At 48.0% G+C, this 19062-nt stretch overlaps 1 long non-coding RNA gene and 2 other non-coding genes across 3 annotated transcripts; 2 read left to right on the plus strand and 1 right to left on the minus strand.

Moving 5' to 3' along the window:
* The first annotated feature begins 50 nt into the window (after positions 1 to 50).
* Positions 51 to 140, plus strand: trnap-ugg. Its single transcript is given in 2 exon segments — positions 51 to 86; positions 105 to 140. It is a non-coding gene; the product is annotated as a tRNA-Pro (tRNA).
* Positions 141 to 1843: 1703 nt separating this feature from the next.
* trnar-acg lies at positions 1844 to 1916 on the minus strand. The gene has a single exon. It is a non-coding gene; the product is annotated as a tRNA-Arg (tRNA).
* A 2914-nt stretch (positions 1917 to 4830) lies between these two features.
* On the plus strand, positions 4831 to 7274 carry LOC119961361. Its single transcript, XR_005459648.1, has 3 exons — positions 4831 to 4948; positions 5623 to 5729; positions 7214 to 7274. It is a non-coding gene; the product is annotated as an uncharacterized LOC119961361 (long non-coding RNA).
* The last annotated feature ends 11788 nt before the right edge of the window (positions 7275 to 19062 follow it).

Consider the following 19062-nt stretch of genomic DNA (forward strand, 5'->3'; position numbering starts at 1 on the left):
TTAGATTGATTTTCGATGGCAATGACAGTATGCTTCTGCTCCTTTCGCGGGGCTCGTTGGTCTAGGGGTATGATTCTCGCTTTGGGTGTCTTGCTGTCGGAATTTGCGAGAGGTCCCGGGTTCAAATCCCGGACGAGCCCTTTGATGACGTTTTCCGTTGGTCAAGCAACATGTTTTCTTCATTTCTTTGCGGCTTAGACGGCGGGATTCATTCACATTGTGTTTGCTTTGAGAAGCTGAGCTCACACTGCATGGAACCAAGGCGTTCCCGAGAAAATCGAGAAATTTTGGCAAAGCTTGTCGATGTGTGGACATTCACATATCTATTGACTCATTCTGGTGGACTCAGACAGCTCTCTGTCCGTTTTATTTTATCAGTTCAACAATTTCAGACTGTGAACTCTCTCCTCCCCCTCCACCACCTGTTCATTTCCATCACCTTATTTTCATTCCATCCATTGATATGCTTTACCCTCAGCATTGCCCCCCCCATCCATTGATATGTTTTACCCTCAGCATTGCCCCCCCCACCCCCACCCCACACCCCCCCACCCCCACCCCCACCCCACACCCCACACCCCCACCCCACACCCCCATCTATTGCTGACACTCTATCGAGGCCCAATAGGGCCCGCCACCCCCGCCCCAGCCACAATAGTCTGAGTCTAACCCTATTTCCCGTTCTCCACCTTTGACAAAGAGTCAACTTGACTGGAAACATCAGCTGCTACCTCGCTCCCCAGAGGCTATCAGACCTGCTGAGATTGTCCAGTGTTCTTGTTTCCGATTGAAGCATCCGCAGTAAGTTGCATTTGTCGTTCATTTATGTTTGGGATGGGAATTAAATATGTTCATCTGCATTTGGAAATCGATGAAACTCTGTTGTGGATGAACTTGCTGCTAATACCGAAATGAGCCAAAATTGGAAGATCCTTTTCCTCTCATTGCCTGTCGAAAATTTAGTACTTGTGACTTAATTTTAGTGGCTCACGTGAGGCGAAATCTCATTTTCCTCCATCATCCGAGACTCCGGCAATATTAAGGATCAGACGTATTTTGTGCAAACGTTCCTCCAGGAATTGCTAAATGTTTGATGTTTTTGCCTGGTTTCGAAACGGGGACCTTTCGCATGTGAAGCGAATGTGATAACCACTACACTACAGAAACCGCTGGCTATCAATGGACGTGCGAAATGTACCACCTCACCGTGCTGCAGATTCTAATGGTGAGGCTGAGAGACCTGGTCACTTATTACAAGACAACAGCTTTTTCTTTCAAAAAAACAGATGTCTCAACATATAAAACCATGAGATGTCGAACTTAATATAAGTTATGCTTAGCATCGGCTCGGTTTGAAATTTGTGCTTCACGAGATGGGGGAACACAAGTGCATTGTGCAAACTTTCCTCACTCAACATGAGAAGCAGTTGATGTGTCTACCCGGTATCCACCATGGGACCTTTCGCGTGTTCGGGGAATGTGATAACCACTACACTACAGAAATCGCTGGGAGTTCCGCAATCAGTGGACGTGTGTAATGTTTAACCTCACTGTGTTGCTGCAGCTTCTAATGGTTCCGCTGAGAGGCCATGTCACTTATTTCAAGAAGACAGCCGTTCCTTTAAAACGGATGTCTCAGCTGATAAAACCATCAGATATCGAACTTTACTGACCTGAAGATAAGTTGTGTTTTGCTTGAAGTGGAAGTTAAATTTAGAAGGCAGGGCTTTCATAAGTAACCACAGCTGAAACGAGAATTGATGATGCCCTGCTCACTTTGCTCTGCATCGGGAACCAGCTGTCCAACCCACTGAACTAAAGGGGACGCCAAAACTAGGAACTGCGAGCCAGCCAGGAGTCGAACCTGGAATCTCCTGATTCGTAGTCAGACGCGTTATCCATTGCGTCACTGGCCCATAGCGTCACTGGCCCATAGCATCACTAGCCCATAACGGTGCATGGCTTCTGGTATTCCTCATCGATGAAGACCAGTTACGAGATTGAGGTAATATTCAGCAACAGACTAAACTAGAAGTACGAGATGTTTCTGCCGGTTTCGGGCTGGGGACCTTTCACGTGTTATATTTTGCTTAAGCTCGGTCTTAAATGTGTGCACTTTGGTCCCAAGGTATGGATTTAGGGATTTTAAATTGAATTTTAATTTCAATCAATACCCATGGGAGCGGTCGTGGGTTTAAATCCAGGACAGGCCCTTTACTCCAGGTTAGACATTGTGAATGGTTTGCGATGCTGACGGCGGGATTGATTTACATTGGCCCACTCTGACTGGAGACCAGTTACCAGCGGTGTGCCACAGGATCAGTGCTGGTCCTCTGCTATTTGTGATTTTTATCAATGACTTGGAGGAGGGGGTTGAAGGGTGGGTCAGTAAATTTGCTGATGATGCCAAGATTGGTGGAGTAGTGGATGAGGTGGAGGGCTGTTGTAGGCTGCAAAGAGACATTGACAGGATGCAGAGCTGGGCTGAAAAATGGCAGATGAAGTTTCATAGAATTTACAGTGCAGAAGGAGGCCATTTGGCCCAGCAAGTCTACATCGGCTCTTGGAAAGTCCACCCTACCCAAGGTCAACACCTCCGCCCTATCCCCATAATCCAGTAACCCCACCAAACACTAAGTGCAATTTGGACAGTAGGGGCATTTATCATGGCCAATCCACCTAACTTGCACTTGTTTGGACTGTGGGAGGAAACCGGAGCACCCAGAGGAAACCCTACACACACACAGGGAAGATATGCAAACTCCACACAGACAGTGACCCAAGCCAGAATCGAACCTGGGACCCAGGAGCTGCAAAGCAATTATCCTAACCACAATGCTACTGCACGGCATATTACAGGGTCAATGGCAGGGTTCTGATGAATGTGGAGGAACAGAGTGATCTTGGGGTTCATGTCCACAGATCTCTGAAGGTTGCCACTCACGTGGATAGAGCCGTGAAGAAGGCCTATAGTGTGTCAGCGTTTACGAAGGGGGGCTTGAATTCAAGAGCTGTGGTGTCATGCTGCAACTGTACATGACACTGGTGAGAGTGGTTACTCAGAGAGTGGATAGGGTGTGGAATGGACTGCCTGCTGAGATAGTGGAGTCGGACACTTTAGGAACTTTCAAGCGGTTATTGGATAGGCACATGGAGCACACCACAATTACAGGGAGTCGGATAGCTTGATCTTGGTTTCGGACAAAGCTCGGCACAACATCGAGGGCCAAAGGGCCTGTTCTGTGCTGTGCTGTACTGTTCTATGTTCAAGGTCTTAATCGAACCCAGGTACCTGGTTCTTGAGGCAACAGTGCTAACTGCCGAACCACCCCCGAAACTCTGTCACAATTAGACAATAACCTGCCTGTTATCACAATTCTGGTGTGTGTTACTCTATTTTCGTTATTATTAGACAATAACCTACCTGTTATTCCAATTCTGGTGTACGTTATTCTGTCACTATTATTATTAGACAACAACGTATCTGATATTGCAATTCTGGTGTGTGTTACTCTGTTACTCTTATAATTAGACACTAACAGGAGGGCGAGATGCAAGGTAGCAATAATATTTTGAAGTATCTGTGTTACAATGAGTGTCACTGGGAGGTGTGATAAAATAGGAATGGAAACATTATGACAAAAGGTGGCATGGTGGCAATTGTTAGCTGTTTAGCTCACAAGGCTAATCGCTGGCTTTGAAAGCAGACCAAGACAAGCCAGCAGCACAGTTCGATTCCCGTAACAGCCTCCCCGAACAGGCGCCGGAATGTGTCGACTAGGGGCTTTTCACAGTAACTTCATTTGAAGTCTACTTGTGACAATAAGCGATTTTCATTTTTTCATTTTCACTGCTGCCTCATGGTGCTGAGGACCCAGTTCGATCCTGGCCCCGGGTCACTGCCATGTGGCTTTGCATATTCTCCCGTGTCTCCGTGGGTCTCACCCGTACAACTCAAAGATGTGCAGGCTAGGTGGATTGGCCACTCTTTTGAGGTCCACCAGCAAAATAGAACAAAGGAAATGTTCGGGCAATGCCTCAAACTGGAGCGGCCCTTTTGCTTTTTCCCTAAGTTTGTTTCCTTTGTTCTATTTACCTTGCATCTTGCCTTCCTATTATTGTCTAATAATAATAGTGACAGAGGAGCGTTCACTAGAATTGGAATAACAGGTAGGTTATTGTCTAATCATGACAGAATTACGGGGGTGGCTCAGTAGTTAGCACTGTTGCCATAAGCACCAGGTACCTGGCTTTGATTCCGACCTTGGGTCAGTGTCTATGTGGAGTTTACACATTCTTCCCGTGGCTGCGAAGATTTCCTTCCACAGTCCAAAGCTGTGCTAAATTATCCCTGGGTGGGGTTACGGGGTTAGGGTGGGGGATTGGCCAAGGGAGGGTGATCTTTCAGAGGTAGATTCACTGGGCCAAATGGACTCCTTCAGAACTGTAGGGATTCTATGATTCTACACTGGATCCAAAGATGTGTTCACTCACACACTGCAGCCTGACTCTGATTATGGCAACAGACACTGTCTTTTTTACTCTCAAAGTGAGTGAATCCTTTGCTGTTTCTCCTCTGGGCCCCATCTCCACTATTATTGTCTGATTGTCCCACTGAGACTCTCACTGTTATTATTGGACAATCAGCGAGTCAGCCTGAGCCTGTGGCCGCTCTCACCATCTGGAAGCGTCACAATGCCCGGGTGATTGACGGCAGCTCTCGACCAATAGGAAGATGAGGGGCGGGAGTAGAGGCCCGACCGGGAGCGGCTGGTCGTCCAACCAATCGGAATGAATGTGGTGCGGGGCCCGCTGCCCGCATGCGCAGTGTGGGTATTGGCGAAGGAGACGAACGTGTTGTTCAGATTCGAAATTGTTAACAGGCGTTTAACAATATGGAGGCAGCGAGAGATCGCGGGGGTGGGCGGAAACGTTGTGTCAAGCTGTTGTAAGCTGCAATCCTCGGAAAACAGTTTCCAGGACCCCCTTTGTACAGAGCGGAGCTGCAGCTCCTCATTTCAGTTCGGGTTAACGGGCGCCATCTTTCTTAGATGTGCATCAGGGCGCATGCGCGTTTCTCATCTTTGTCGGGGCGATGTTTCAATGAGTGGGAGGAGCTTGTTCCCCATTGTTCAGAATGGAGACAACTTGTCCATCAAACTGGATTAGTCTCTGAGTCCCAATGTCTTATTGATGATGCAAAACGGTGGCAGAGATGGAAAGAAAAGGAAGCCAATCCTGCTCTCCAGATTCCATTGTCTTATGAGAAATCCTGTCCCATGTGTCCAAAGCTCTGCGGCTCTGTTCAGTCACATGAAGACCCAGGATAGAAATTCACAACCCTGAGTAGTAGACGTCACCCACAAATCGAGGGACTGCTGATGATAACGAGGGTCAGTGCGCAGCGGGGGGTATGAGCGGTCATCCTGGACCCATAAGCAGGAGGGGAGAATGTTGTAAATTTCTATCCTGGACTAACAGTGATTAATTTTGTAAACTCCTTTTACAGGGGATTAGTAGGTGAGGATTTACACACAGCAAATTCAAACCGGGAGAAATATTTATCTTTCCTGAATTTTATTTCTGGACTGACAGTGATGCCTTTGTAAACTTCTTTCACAGGGGCTTAGAAAGAGATTCGCAGACAGGAAACTCACAACCAATCCTCACATCAAATTCTAACACCACTGTTTGAGTTACCGGGACCTGGAGATTATCAACCTTTGTGTGTAAGCATTGAGTTCAGATCATTATCACTCACTGTATAAAATGTCTACCTCCTATCTCCCCTGTAGCTCTTGTTCACAATCTTAAATCTGTGTCCCGTAATCCTTATACAATCTACTGATGGAAACAGTTTCTAAAAATCTTTTGCTGGGTTTGCCGTTGTTGTTTCTGGTGCCTGGGTCGATGCTGGGTGGTCCGTCTGGTTTCATTCCTTTTTCATGTTTTTGTTGTGGTTGAATCAGCTTGGACCAGTCCATTTAGGGCCCAGAACACAATTGAAGTCTCCTCCAAGAATCAATTGCCGGGGAGCAATAGAAGCTGCAGAGTGAGCCGGGAGGCTTCAACCCCCGAATAAAATGTTAATGGTTTAAAAAAAAATTTCTGAGACGGCACTGAACAGAGTGAGAGCTGAGCGGTAACAGACCCGGGTTACCAGCCGCCATCTTTACAGAGGACAATGCGCCGCAGGGAAGGGGCTGGTTTAGCACAGTGGGCTAAGACAGCTGGCTTGTAATGTGAACAGAGCCAGCAGCGCGTGTTCAATTCCCGTACCAGCCTCCCTGAACAGGTGCTGGAATGTGGTGACTAGGGGCTTTGCACAGTAACTTCATTGAAGCCTACTTGTGACAATACATGATTATTATTATTATTATGCGCTGCGAGTCTGGACCGGATGCCAATTAGCCCGGATTGACTGACTGGAGTCTCCAGGATTGTATTTTATTCATTTGTGGGAGTCACTGGCTGGGCCAACATTTATTGCCCATCCCTAATTTCCCTCAAACCGAGTGGCTGGCTTGGCCATCTCGGAGGGCATTTAAAGAGTCAACCACATTGCTATGGTTTGGAATCATGTCGGCCAGACCAGGTAAGGATGGCAGATTTTCTTTTCTGTTCATTCCCGGGATGTGGGTGTCGCTGGCTGGGCCAGCATTCACTGCCCATCCCTAATTGCCCTTGAACTGAGTGCATCTCAGAGCATTTTAAGAGTCAACCAGCTGACTGTGGATCTGGAATCACATGTAGGCCAGACCAGGTGTGGATAGAAGATTTCCTTCACTGAAGGACAGGAGTGAACCTGATGGGTCTTTGCAACAATCGACAATGGTTCCATTGTCATCAGTAAACTTTGAATGAAATCAAATTTTACCTTCTGCCTTGGTGAGATTCATACCTGGGTGTCGAGAAAATCATTGGGACAGTAAAGAAGATTTTTGAATATTTCTCTTCAGATATTGAAAATGGGATAAAGGTTGATTGGCTGACAGTCAATCACTGTCCTGTAAGGTAATGAGTCCTTTTGCTTCCCAATTGGCCGAGGAAGGCAGTGTGTCACAAGGATGGATGTGTTGACCGATTAATGGCTGGAGGATGGGGACAGGTCATGTGATCAAACCTCCAGGAATACATTTAATCAAAGTTGGCGAGGAGAGAATGTTGTGAATTTCTATCCTAAACTGACAGTGAGGTTTCTGTAAATTTATAGGATACTGGAAGAGGAGGTTTAACAGACGGGAAACGCAAACCAAACGTCACATCGTGATCTGACAGAGTCACTCGATTCATTAGAAACTGAATTTCAGCAGCATCTGGGTGTGGAAGGTAAAAGGTTTGTCTGTTCTGTCTGTGAGGGAAGATTTCAGGTCTCAGTGTGACTGGAAAAGCCCCGAGATTCACAAACCCTGGTTAGACCAAACCTGGAGAACTGTGTTCAGTTCCAGGCAACAAGCCTGAGGAAGGATAGAATGGCCTCGGAGGGAGTGTAGCACAGATTTACCTGAGTGATATCTGAACCCTCTGGGGTTAAATTACAAAACTAGATGACACAAACGAGTCAGAGACATGATGGCACAGAGAATGGCATGCGGCCCATTGAATCCATGCTAGCTCACTGGAGCAATCCAGTCAGTGCCATTCTCCTGCTCTATCCCTTTATTCTTGCAGGTTTATTTCCCTCAAATCCAATTTCCTTTACAAATCAAATCATTCATTGTGTCTGTTTTCAAACTCCCTGATCGGCAGCAAGTTTCAGGTCATTGCCGCTCGCTGTGTAAAAACATATATCTCATATCACCTCATATCTCCTGTACCTTTCACATACAAACTAGGATCAGGCCACTCGGCCCCTCGAGCCTACTCAGCATTCAATAAGATTGCGGCTGACCTCATTCTAACCTCAGTTCCACATTCCTGCCTACCCCTGATGACCTTTCACCCCCTTGCTCATCAAGAATCTATCCAGTTCTGCCTTAAAAAGATTCAAGGACTCTGCTCCTACTGCCTTTTAAGGACGTGATTTCCAAAGTTTTACAACCCTCGAGAATAAAAAATCCTCATCTCCATCTGAAATGGGTGACTCCTTATTTTGCAACAGTGATACCCTCGTTCTCGATTCTCCCACAAGAGGAAACATCCTCTCCACATCAAACTTGTCAAGACCCCTCAGGATCTTATATAGATCAATCCAGCTTTTACCCAAAACTTTAAATCTGTCTACCTAGTGCTCGTACGATCAGTGAATGGAAACAGAGTTTCTTTGTCCACCCGATGGAAACCTCGCGTAATCTTGTGGACCTGAATCAAATCTCCCCTCAACCTCCTTTGTTGGAACCATTCTGGCAATTTTCTGCCCCTTCTCCAAGAACCTTCACATTCTTCCTGAAGAGTGGTGACCAGAGCTTTAGAAAGATTCATTGAATAGAATTAGAACCATAGAATTCCTACAGTGCAGAAGGAGGCCATTCAGCCCATCGAGTCTACACCGACTCTCTGGACGGGCAGCCTGTCCAGACCCACACCACTACCCTGTCCCTGTAACCCCACAGCACAACCTAACCTGCACATCCCTGGACACTAAGGGGCAATTTATCAAGGTCAATCCACCTAACTTGCCCTTCTTTGGACTGTTGGAGGAAACCTGAGCACCGGGTGGAAACCCACGCAGACATGGGGAGAAAGTGCAAATTCCACACAGTCATCAAGGCCGGAATTTAACCCAGGTCCCTGGCACTGTGAGGCAACCGTGCTAACCACGTGCCACCAGAAGCATAGTTTTGGCATCAATATTACTGTCCATGAAGCTCAAGATCGAATTTGCTTTGCCATCTATTCTCTTTAATCTGGCTTGTAGATATACAAAATCCCTCTTCACCTCTTTCTCTCTCCTCCCAAAGAGGCCAGTTGGGTTTTTATGACAATCCAGCAGTTTTCATGGTCACTTTTTCCCAGTGTCGGCCCCACAAATGGCCAGATTCATTCAGCTCAATTTCACAACCTGCCTTTGTGTTTTTGTGGGTTCTCTCTCACTCCCTATTTTCTGTTTTAAATCAGTTTCACAGGGTGTTCGAAGGGGAGGCTTCAAAGTCCGGAAACTCAAACTAAGCATAACATCAGGATCTGACAGAGACTTCAATTTATCATATCCGGAATATCATGGAACATGAAAGCATTTTTCACAGTGCGGGGAAACCGTACACGTGTTGTGTGTGTGGACGAGGATTCGCTCGATCATCAGGCCTCACAAGCCATAAATGCAGTCACAGCGAGGAGAAACCCTGGAAATGTGCGGACTGTGGGAAAGGATTCACTTACCCATCCCTGCTGGAAACTCATCGACGCAGTCACACTGGGGAGAGACCATTCACCTGCTCCAAGTGTGGGAAGGGATTTACTAATTCATCCCACCTGCTGAGACACCAGCGAGTTCACACTGGGGAGAGACCATTCACCTGCTCCAAGTGTGGGAAGGAATTTACTATTTCATCCCACCTGCTGAGTCACCAGCGGGTTCACACTGATAAGAGACCGTACCAATGTCCAGACTGTGTGAAGAGCTATAAAAGTCCTGGGGATCTGATTCGCCATCAACGTGTTCACACTGATGAGAAACCGTTCAGGTGCTCTCAATGCGGGACTGGGTTCAGACGATCATCTGACCTCACTGAACATCAGCGAATTCACACTGGGGAGAGACCATTCACCTGCTCCCAGTGTGGGAAAGGATTCACTCAGTCATCCAACCTGCTGAATCACCAGCGAGTTCACACTGATGAGAGACCGTTTCAATGTCCAGACTGCGGGAAGTGCTATAAAAGTTCTGGGGAACTGATGCTCCATCAACGTGTTCACACTGACGAGAGACCATTCAGGTGCTCTCACTGCGGGACTGGGTTTAGGCGATCGTCTGACCTCACTGAACATCAGCGAGTTCACACTGGGGAGAGGCCATTCACCTGCTCCCAGTGTGGGAAAGGATTCACTCGGTCATCCAACCTGCTGAGTCACCAGCGAGTTCACACTGATGAGAGACCGTTTCAATGTCCAGAATGCGGGAAGTGCTATAAAAGTTCTGGGGAACTGATGAGCCATCAACGTGTTCACACTGACGAGAGACCATTCAGGTGCTCTCACTGCAGGACTGGGTTCAGGCGATCGTCTGACCTCACTGCACATCAGCGAATTCACACTGGGGAGAGGCCATTCACCTGCTCCAAGTGTGGGAAGGGATTCACTCAGTTATCCAACATGCAAATGCACCAGCGAATTCACGCAAGGTATAGGCCGTTCACCTGCTCCAAGTTTGGGAAGGGATTCACTCAGTCTTTCAACCTGCTGAAACACCAACGAGGCCACAAGTAACCACAGTGATTGGATTTTGCTGTTCTTCACATTCAGAACTGAACCATGTTCATTTGGGTCTCTTTCTGCTGATAACAAACTCCAGCCCATTTACAGGGGCTAATATTCTGCCTAAAAGTCAAATAAATTAGATTTGTGTTAAATACGCAGTGTGTTGAAACTTTTTAATTATTCTGACACAAGTTAGTTCCTTTTGAAGTTCTCTCGCTCTCCCCTGTCTCTTCCATCCTCACCTCCAGCAAGAAGTGTGAGGAGCGTGTGGAGCTTCTTTGTGACTGAGATCGAGTAAATCCGATCAACTGCCTCTGCTGCTTCCCTCCCTTCCACGAGCCCACCGGACCAAACTGTCTCAAAAGTAATCCTTTCCCGAGTCCTGAACTCACATCTTTCACTACTTTCTCTCCCATCTCCCCTCATGCCCTCTCCGAGCTCATCTTGTCCATGAGACCCAGCTCCTGCTCCATCGACCCTATTCCCACTAAGCTACTGATCAGCCAACTACCCTGTGTCCACGGATATTGTCAATATTTCTCTCTCTCCAGGTACTATCCCTCTGTCCTTCAAATCTGCCATCATCACCCCCTCCTCAATAAAACAAACCCTTGACCATGCCATCCTTACAAATTACTGCCCCATCTTCAACCTCCCTCTCCTCTCCAAATTCTTTGAACATGTTGTCACCTCCCAAATCCTTGCCCATCTTTCCCAGAACTCCCATGTTTGAATCCCTTCAATCAGGTCTTTGCCCTGTCACAGTGAAATACAAGAGACAAACAGAATCTTACCCAGAGAGAAAGGCAGACAATTCGTGGGCTTGGATCCAACACGGATATGTTCATAAAACCAGAAGACAAGGGTAGCAGCACAGTCATTATCGAGAGACAACAATACCTGCTGGCGTCAGACAGACAACTAGACAACACAAATGACAACACCAAGCTACCTGGACCCATATACACGAGCAGCGCCGGCCCTAGGGTTGCTGTCGCCCCGGGCAAGCTGAACTTCGGCGCCCTTGGGGGATGGGGGGGGGGCATGGGGGGGGGGCGAGGAGGGGCGGGGCCATGGGGGGGCATTGGGGGGGGCCGAGGAGGGGAGGGGCCGAGGAGGGGCGGGGGGGGCGGGGCCGAGGAGGGGCGGGGGGCGGGGCCGAGGAGGGGCGGGGGGGCGGACCCGAGGGGGAGGCATGGGGGGGGAGGACCCGAGGAGGGGGCGGGGGGGCGGACCCGAAGGGGGGGGGGCGGACCCGAGGGGGGACGGGGGGGGGGCGGACCCGAGGGGGGGCGGACCCGAATGGGGGCCTGGGGGGGCGGACCCGAGGGGGGGGCGGACCCGAGGGGGGGCGGTCCCGAGGGCGGGGCGGACCCGAGGGCGGGGCGGGGCGGACCCGAGGGCGGGGCGGACCCGAGGGCGGGGCGGACCCGAGGGCGGGGGCGGGGGGGGCGGACCCGAGGGCGGGGCGGACCCGAGGGCGGGGCGGGGGGGCGGACCCGAGGTGGGGGGCGGACCCGAGGGGGTGGCGGGGGGGCGGGGCCGCCCTGGGGGAGGGCGGCCACCGCGCATGCGCTGGTTGGCACCGGCCCAACTGCGCATGCGCGGGACCCGAGTCTGGCGCCCCCTAGCACATGGCGCCCCGGGCGACTGCCCGAGTTGCCGGTGCCTTGAGCCGGCCCTGTACACGAGACAGGAAGGAGAATTGGAGACAGACTGGAAGAACTCAGAGTCCAGACACATTAACCAAAACAGATGGAATAGCTGAGGGGATAACAGGTAGAACCAAGGAGGGTCTAGCTGCTCTCTAAAATACCCAAACACGTATTAATAATATTCTTTGTTATTGTCACAAGTAGGCTGACATTAACAGTGCAATGAAGTTACCGTGAAAAGCCCCTAGTCGCCACAATCCGGTGCCGGTTCGGGTACACGGAGAGAGAATTCAAAATGTCCACATTACCTAACAAGCACATCTTTCTGGATTTGTGGGAGGAAACCGGAGCACCTGGAGGAAACCCACACAGACGAGGATGGACGTGCAGACCCAACGCAAATTTAACTCAGAATCCTGGCGCTGTGAAGCAACAGTGCTAACCACTTTGCTACTGCCGGAAAATACCAGCAGACAGACACATCGGATCAAACTGTGAGAGAAAATCCTCCAGAACCAGAGAATTTACAATGCAGAAGGAGGCCATTCCATCCATTGAGCCTGCATCGGCCCTTGGAAAAGCACCCTATTTAAGACCATGCCTCCACTCTATCCCGGTAACCCAGTAACTCCACCTAACCTTTTTTTGGACACTAACGGGCAATTTAGCATGGTCAATCCACCCAACCTGCACATCTTTGGAGAAAACTGGAGCACCCGGAGGGAACCTACACAGACACAGGGAGAACGTGCAAATGCCACAGTCACACCAGGCTGTAATTGAACCCAGGTCGCTGGTGCTGTGATGTAGCAGTGCTAACCACTGTGCGACCATGCCACATCTGTGGCGAGTGAAACAGAGTTAACGTTTGTTGTTCCTTGTTGTAAGAGTTCTGTAGAAGGGTCAATGGACTCTTAAAAAAAGTCCATTGAAGTGGAAAGAAACTGTTTTATTCAAAAGTTTGACTCAGGAAGAAGTTTTAGTCTGTGTGAAGCTCAATCTTCAATCACTCAAAGCCCACAGTCTGATTGGCTGGAGGACCAGAGTCCATCCGATCCTCCAAGTCTTCCCATTGGTCAACACCTCTCACGCAGGAAATGAGATTCTGGAACCCACCTCACGTGGCCAACAGGAAGAAAAAATTATGCGGAGTCTCAGCCAATAAGGGAGGTCCACGATCAGCCCCGCCCCTTATTCACTCTGATTGGTTGGCGAACCAGCCGTTCCTGCTCGGTCCTCCAGTCACGCCCCCTCTTCCTATTGGTCTGGACCTGCCGTCAATCACTCCCCAGGGCATTGTGATGTGGAGCATGCGCAGTGCGGCTCATGTCCAGGGACATACGCTTGATTGTCTCATCTTCAGGCGGGAAGGAGGCGGATAGGCGGAGGCAGCGTTAGGGGCAGTGGGTGGGAGGGGAGGCTTCACACACCCAGTGTGGGCCTCAAAGCTAAAACAAGAAATTACTGCTCCCCAGTTTGCACCGAGTGGGAAGGTTTTCCTGCAAAGCCTTTCCCCAGTTAACCACCACCATCCTCATATGGTGCAGCAGGGAGCATGCGCGGTGATCCCTGTCCACTCAGCAGGGCTGACAGTAATAGATTCTGGAAACTCCTTTTACAGGAGGTTACAAGGGGAGGATTTAAACACAGCAAAGTAAAATCAAACAAGACATTAAGACCTGAAATTCTGTTTTGAACCAGATGTATTGACAATTTTTATATGATGCAAAGCAAGGCCAGCAGTGTGGGCAGCACAGTGCTGAGCACTGTTGCGTCACACCACCAGGTTCAATTCCTGACTTGGGCCACTGTCTTTGCAGAGTCTTCCCGTTCTCCCTGTGCTGTGTGGGTTTCCTCCGGGTGCTCTGGTTTCCTCCACAACCCCGAAAGACGTGCAATTAGGTAATTAGGACATTCTGAATTCTCCCTCGGTGTACCCAAACAGGCCCGGAATGTGGCGGATTAGAGGCTTTTCACAGTAACGTCATTGCAGTGTTAATGTAAGCCAACTTGTGACAATAAAGATTATTAGAAATAAATCAAATCAAATGAAAACCAGGGTGACGATCACATTCTGGAGAAGTTATTAAAATGGAACCACATACAGATAAACTATATCAGGATTTACTGATATTTCCATTTGAATCACTGCTCCTGGTACCTGACACCTCTTAACTTGATCCATCACATCAACACTTGGCGGAACTGACTGGGCTGAGGTCTGTCTTGGATAAAAACTCGAGGATCACTTGTCATCACAGAATCCTAGAAATTTACAGCACAGAGGAGGCCATTCAACTCATTGTGTCTGTGTTAGCTGAAAATGGTTTATCCAGTCCACTTTCTGCCTCTTGGTCTGTAGTCCTGCAAGTCACAGAAACTCCACATCAGGGTGTCTTTAAATGTGATGAGGGTTTCTGTCTCTACCTCCCTTTCAGAGTTCCAGACCCCTACCTCACTCCTGGGTGAAGAAAATCTTCAATTCCCCTCTAATCCTTCCAATAGATACTACATCTCTACCCCCCGGTTACTGACCTGTCTGTTAATGAAATAGGTCCTTCTGCCTTCTGATCCACTATATCTGGGACCCTCATGATTTTATACGCCTCAATTAAATGTCCACTCAGCCTCCTCTGTTCCACAGAAAACAATCCCAGTCCATCCAATCTTTCCTCAGTTAAAATTCCCCAACCCTGGAAACATCCAGAGTAATCTCTTCCGTACTCTCTCCAGTACAATCACATTCTTCCTGTAATGTGGTGACCAGAACTGTACTCAGTACTCTCGCTGTGATCTAACTCGTGTTTTTTAGTTCTAGAATAATCGTTCTCTAACCTTCCATTAACTTCCATGTGATGGAAACTGACAGCTGCAACTTGTCAGCATTTGAAAGATATTTACAAATGATTTGAGTGTTTCTTACAGTTGGGATCTTTCTCTGTCCTGTCCATTCGAGGTGTTTGATAACAGCCTTTCTCCTGTGAATATCTAGCTGGAGTATTGGGCCCTGATATGTTTCCTTATTCACCTTGTTGACTAAATATTGAATCTTGTGGCTTTCAGATACTAGATAATCAAACTGCCAACAATAAATCGTCTTTTACTAATTTTATTTACAGCGCAGCAATAATACAGACAGTCAAATCCTTACATGGTTCTGGTCCTCAGTGAAATACTGAAATGATGAACTTTAGATGTACTTCATATATTCCACAGGCAACTAAGTACATTTGGTTAGTCCGCATTGAGTCCTTTTTTAAAATTTAGAGTACCCAATTGTTTTTTTTCCAATTAAGGGGCAATTTACTGTGGCCAATCCACCTACCCTGCACATCTTTGTGTTGTGGGGGTGAAACCCACACAGGCACAGGGAGAATGTGCAAACACCCAGGGCTGGGATCAAACCTGGGTACTCAGCGTCATGAGGCAGCAGTGTTAACCATTGTGCCACCCCATCCACATTGACTCTTATAAATTATTACAGATGCACCACAGAAAGCAACCTATCTTACTGCATCACAGCTTGTATGGTAACTGATCAGCCGAAGACCGGATTAACCACACTAAATTGCCCCTTAGTGCTCAGAAAACATGCTTAGGTTAGGGTCGTTGGTATAGGGAATGGGAGCGGACTTTTATCATCTTTATTATTATTGTCACAAGTAGGCTTACATTAACACTGCAATTAAGTTACTGTGAAAGGCCCTAGTTGCCATATTCTGGTGCCTGTTCGGGTACTCTGAGGGAGAATCCAGAATGTCCAATCCACCGAGCAGCACGTCTTTCGGGACTTGTGGGAGGAAACTGGAGCACCCGGAGGAAACCCACGCAAACACGGGGAGAACATGCAGATTTCAATGTGGGTTTTGAGGAGAGATTTAGCCTGCTGCTGCTGAGTAGACTGAACACTGGTTCTGAAATACTGTCACACTGATCCAAATCCTCCCAGTCAATCCAGATTTAAGTAGAATTATTTAAGTTAAAAAACTGGTACCATTTAAGTTCTTTAAACTTGGGTCAGCAAACCCCGTCACACAAACTACAAGAGATAGTCTTTGAGATTAATTATTCCTTTAATGTCTGTGTTGTTCTGAATGTTGACAGTATTAACCTTCTCCCTAACCTGCGCTTTCCCTTCTTTAGGTTCATTCTAAAAATGTTTAACTAACTTGCTGGAGTTTTTTGAGGAGCTAACAAAAGGCGTTAATGAAAATCGCTTATTGGCACAAGTAGGCTTCAATGAAGTTACTATGAAAAGCCCCTAGTCGCCACATTCCGGCGCGGCTGGTATGGGAATCGAACCGTGCTGCTGGCCTGCTTGGTCTGCTTTAAAAGCCAGCGATTTAGCCTGGTGAGCTAAACCAGCCCCTGAGGGGGGGTAATGCTGCAGATGTGGTGTACATGGACTTTCAAAAGACTTGTGAGCAAAGCTATAGTTCATGGAATAAAAGAAACAGGAGCAACATGGATACAATATTGGCCGAGTAATAGGAAACAGAGAGGACTGGTCAATGGATATTTTTGGGAACCGCAGCACCCAGAGAAAACTCATGCAGACACGGGAGAACATGCAAACTCCACACAGGCAGCCACCCAAAGCTAGTATTGAACCCAGGTCCCAGGTGCTGTGAGGCAGCGGTGCTAACCACTGTGCAGCAGAATAATAAATCCCAGGATACTGAGTACTTTTGTTTTGTATCATCCGCAAACTTTGAAATTGTTCCCTGTACACCAACGTCTAGATCATTGATATTCCTTCACTGAAGGACAGGAGTGAACCAGGTGGATATTTACAACAACCAACAATAGCTTCATGGTCATCAGTAAACTTTCAATGAATTCAAATTTTACCTTCTGCCTTGGTGAGATTCATACCTGGGTGTCTGGGAAATCATTGGGACAGTAAAAAATATTTGTGTGACTCCGGAACGTGATTAGGACAGTAAAGATATTAATTTTGGGTCACTGGAAAACCATTAGGACAGTAAAAAGGATTCTGTTTTGTAAGCTGGATGTTTTGAGATGACCTGAGGTTATGAGAATGTTGAAATTCTTCATTTCCTCAATGGGTAAAACTGGGGCTTAATATTTATCCTAAATAGCTATCTTTTACCTATTAGGTGTGTTAGGAAATAGTTGACTTCTACACCCGAGCTTTATAAAGATTCACAGAATAGAATTAGAACCATAGAATTCCTATAGTGCAGAAGGAGGCCATTCGGCCCATCAAGTCTGCACTGATTCTCTGAAAGGGCATCCTGCCTAGGCCCAAACCCCTACCCTGTCCCTGTAACCCCATAGCCCCACCTAACCTGCACATCCCTGGACACTAAGGGACAATTTATCAAGGCCAATCCACCTAACATTCCCTTCTTTGGACTGCTGGAGGAAACCTGAGCACTGGGTGGAAACCCACACAGACACGAGGAGAAAGTGAAAACTCCACACAGACAGTCACCAAGGCCGGAATTGAACCCGAGTTCCTGGCGCTGTGAGGCAGCAGTGCTAATCACCGTGCCACCAGGTGCATAGTTCCACTATCGATATTACACTTGATGAAGCTCAGATCGAATTTGCTTTGCCAACTCCTCTCTTAATATGTCTTGTAGATATACAAAATCCCTCTTCACCTCTTTCTCTCTCCTCCCAAAGAGGCCAGTTCAGTTTTTATAACAATCCAGCAGTTTTCATGGTCGCTTTTTCCCAGAGCCGGCCCCACAAATGATGAGATTCATTCAGCTCAATTTCACAACCTGCCTTTGTGTTTTTGTGGGTTCTCTCTCACTCTCTATTTTTTCTTTTTAATCAGTTTCACAGGGTGTTCGAAAGGGAGGCTTCAAAGTCCGAAAACTCAAACCAAGCATCACATCAGGATCTGACAGAGTCCTCAATTTATCATATCCTGAATATCATCGTACTTTAAACATGGAAGGAAAAAGCATCGTTCACAGTGGGGAGAAACCGTACACGTGTGTGTGTGGACGAGGATTCAGTCAATCATCAGGCCTCACAAGCCACAAATGCAGTCACACGGAGGAGAAACCGTGGAAATGTGTGGACTGTGGGAAAGGATTCACTTCCTCATCCCAGCTGGCAACTCATCAACACAGTCACACTGGGGAGAGACCATTCACCTGCTCCAAGTGTGGGAAGGGTTTCACTCGGTCATCCCACCTGCAGACACACAAGTGGGTTCACACTGATGAGAGACCGTTCCAATGTCCAGACTGCGGGAAGTGCTATAAAAGTTCTGGGAATCTGATGCACCATCAACGTGTTCACACTGAGGAGAGACTGTTCAGGTGTTCTCACTGTGGGACTGGGTTCAGAAAATCATCTCACCTCACTGTCCATCAGCGAATTCACACTGGGGAGAGGCCATTTGCCTGCACCAAGTGTGGGAAGGGATTCACTCAGTCATCCGCTCTGCAGACCCACCAGCGAGTTCACACTGGGGAGAGACCATTCACCTGCTCCAAGTGTGGGAAAGGATTCACTCAGTCATCCGCTCTGCAGCAGCACCAGCGAGTTCACACTGGGGAGAGACCGTTCACCTGCTCCCAGTGTGGGAAGGGATTTACTAAGTCATCGGACCTGCTGAGACACCAGCGGGTTCACACTGACGAGAGACCGTTTCAATGTCCAGACTGCGGGAAGTGCAACAAAGGTTCTGGGAATCTAATGAGCCATCAACGTATTCACACTGACGAGAGACCGTTTAGGTGCTCTCACTGCGGGACTGGGTTCAGACACTCATCTCACCTCGCTGTACATCAGAGAATTCACACTGGGGAGAGGCCATTCGCCTGCTCCCAGTGTGGGAAGGGATTCACTCAGTCATCCTCCCTGCGGAGACACCAACGAAGCCACAAGTAACCATAATGATTTGGGTTTTGCTGTTCCTCACATTCAGGACTGAGCCATGTTTATATGAGTCTCTTTCTGCTGATAACAAACTCCGGCCCATTTACAGGGGCTAATATTCTGGCTAAAAGTCAAATAAATTAGATTTGTGTTAAATACGCAGTGTGTTGAAACATTTTTTTAAACA

The sequence above is a fragment of the Scyliorhinus canicula genome, unplaced genomic scaffold (assembly GCF_902713615.1).
Source record: "Scyliorhinus canicula unplaced genomic scaffold, sScyCan1.1, whole genome shotgun sequence".
NCBI lineage: Eukaryota > Metazoa > Chordata > Chondrichthyes > Carcharhiniformes > Scyliorhinidae > Scyliorhinus > Scyliorhinus canicula.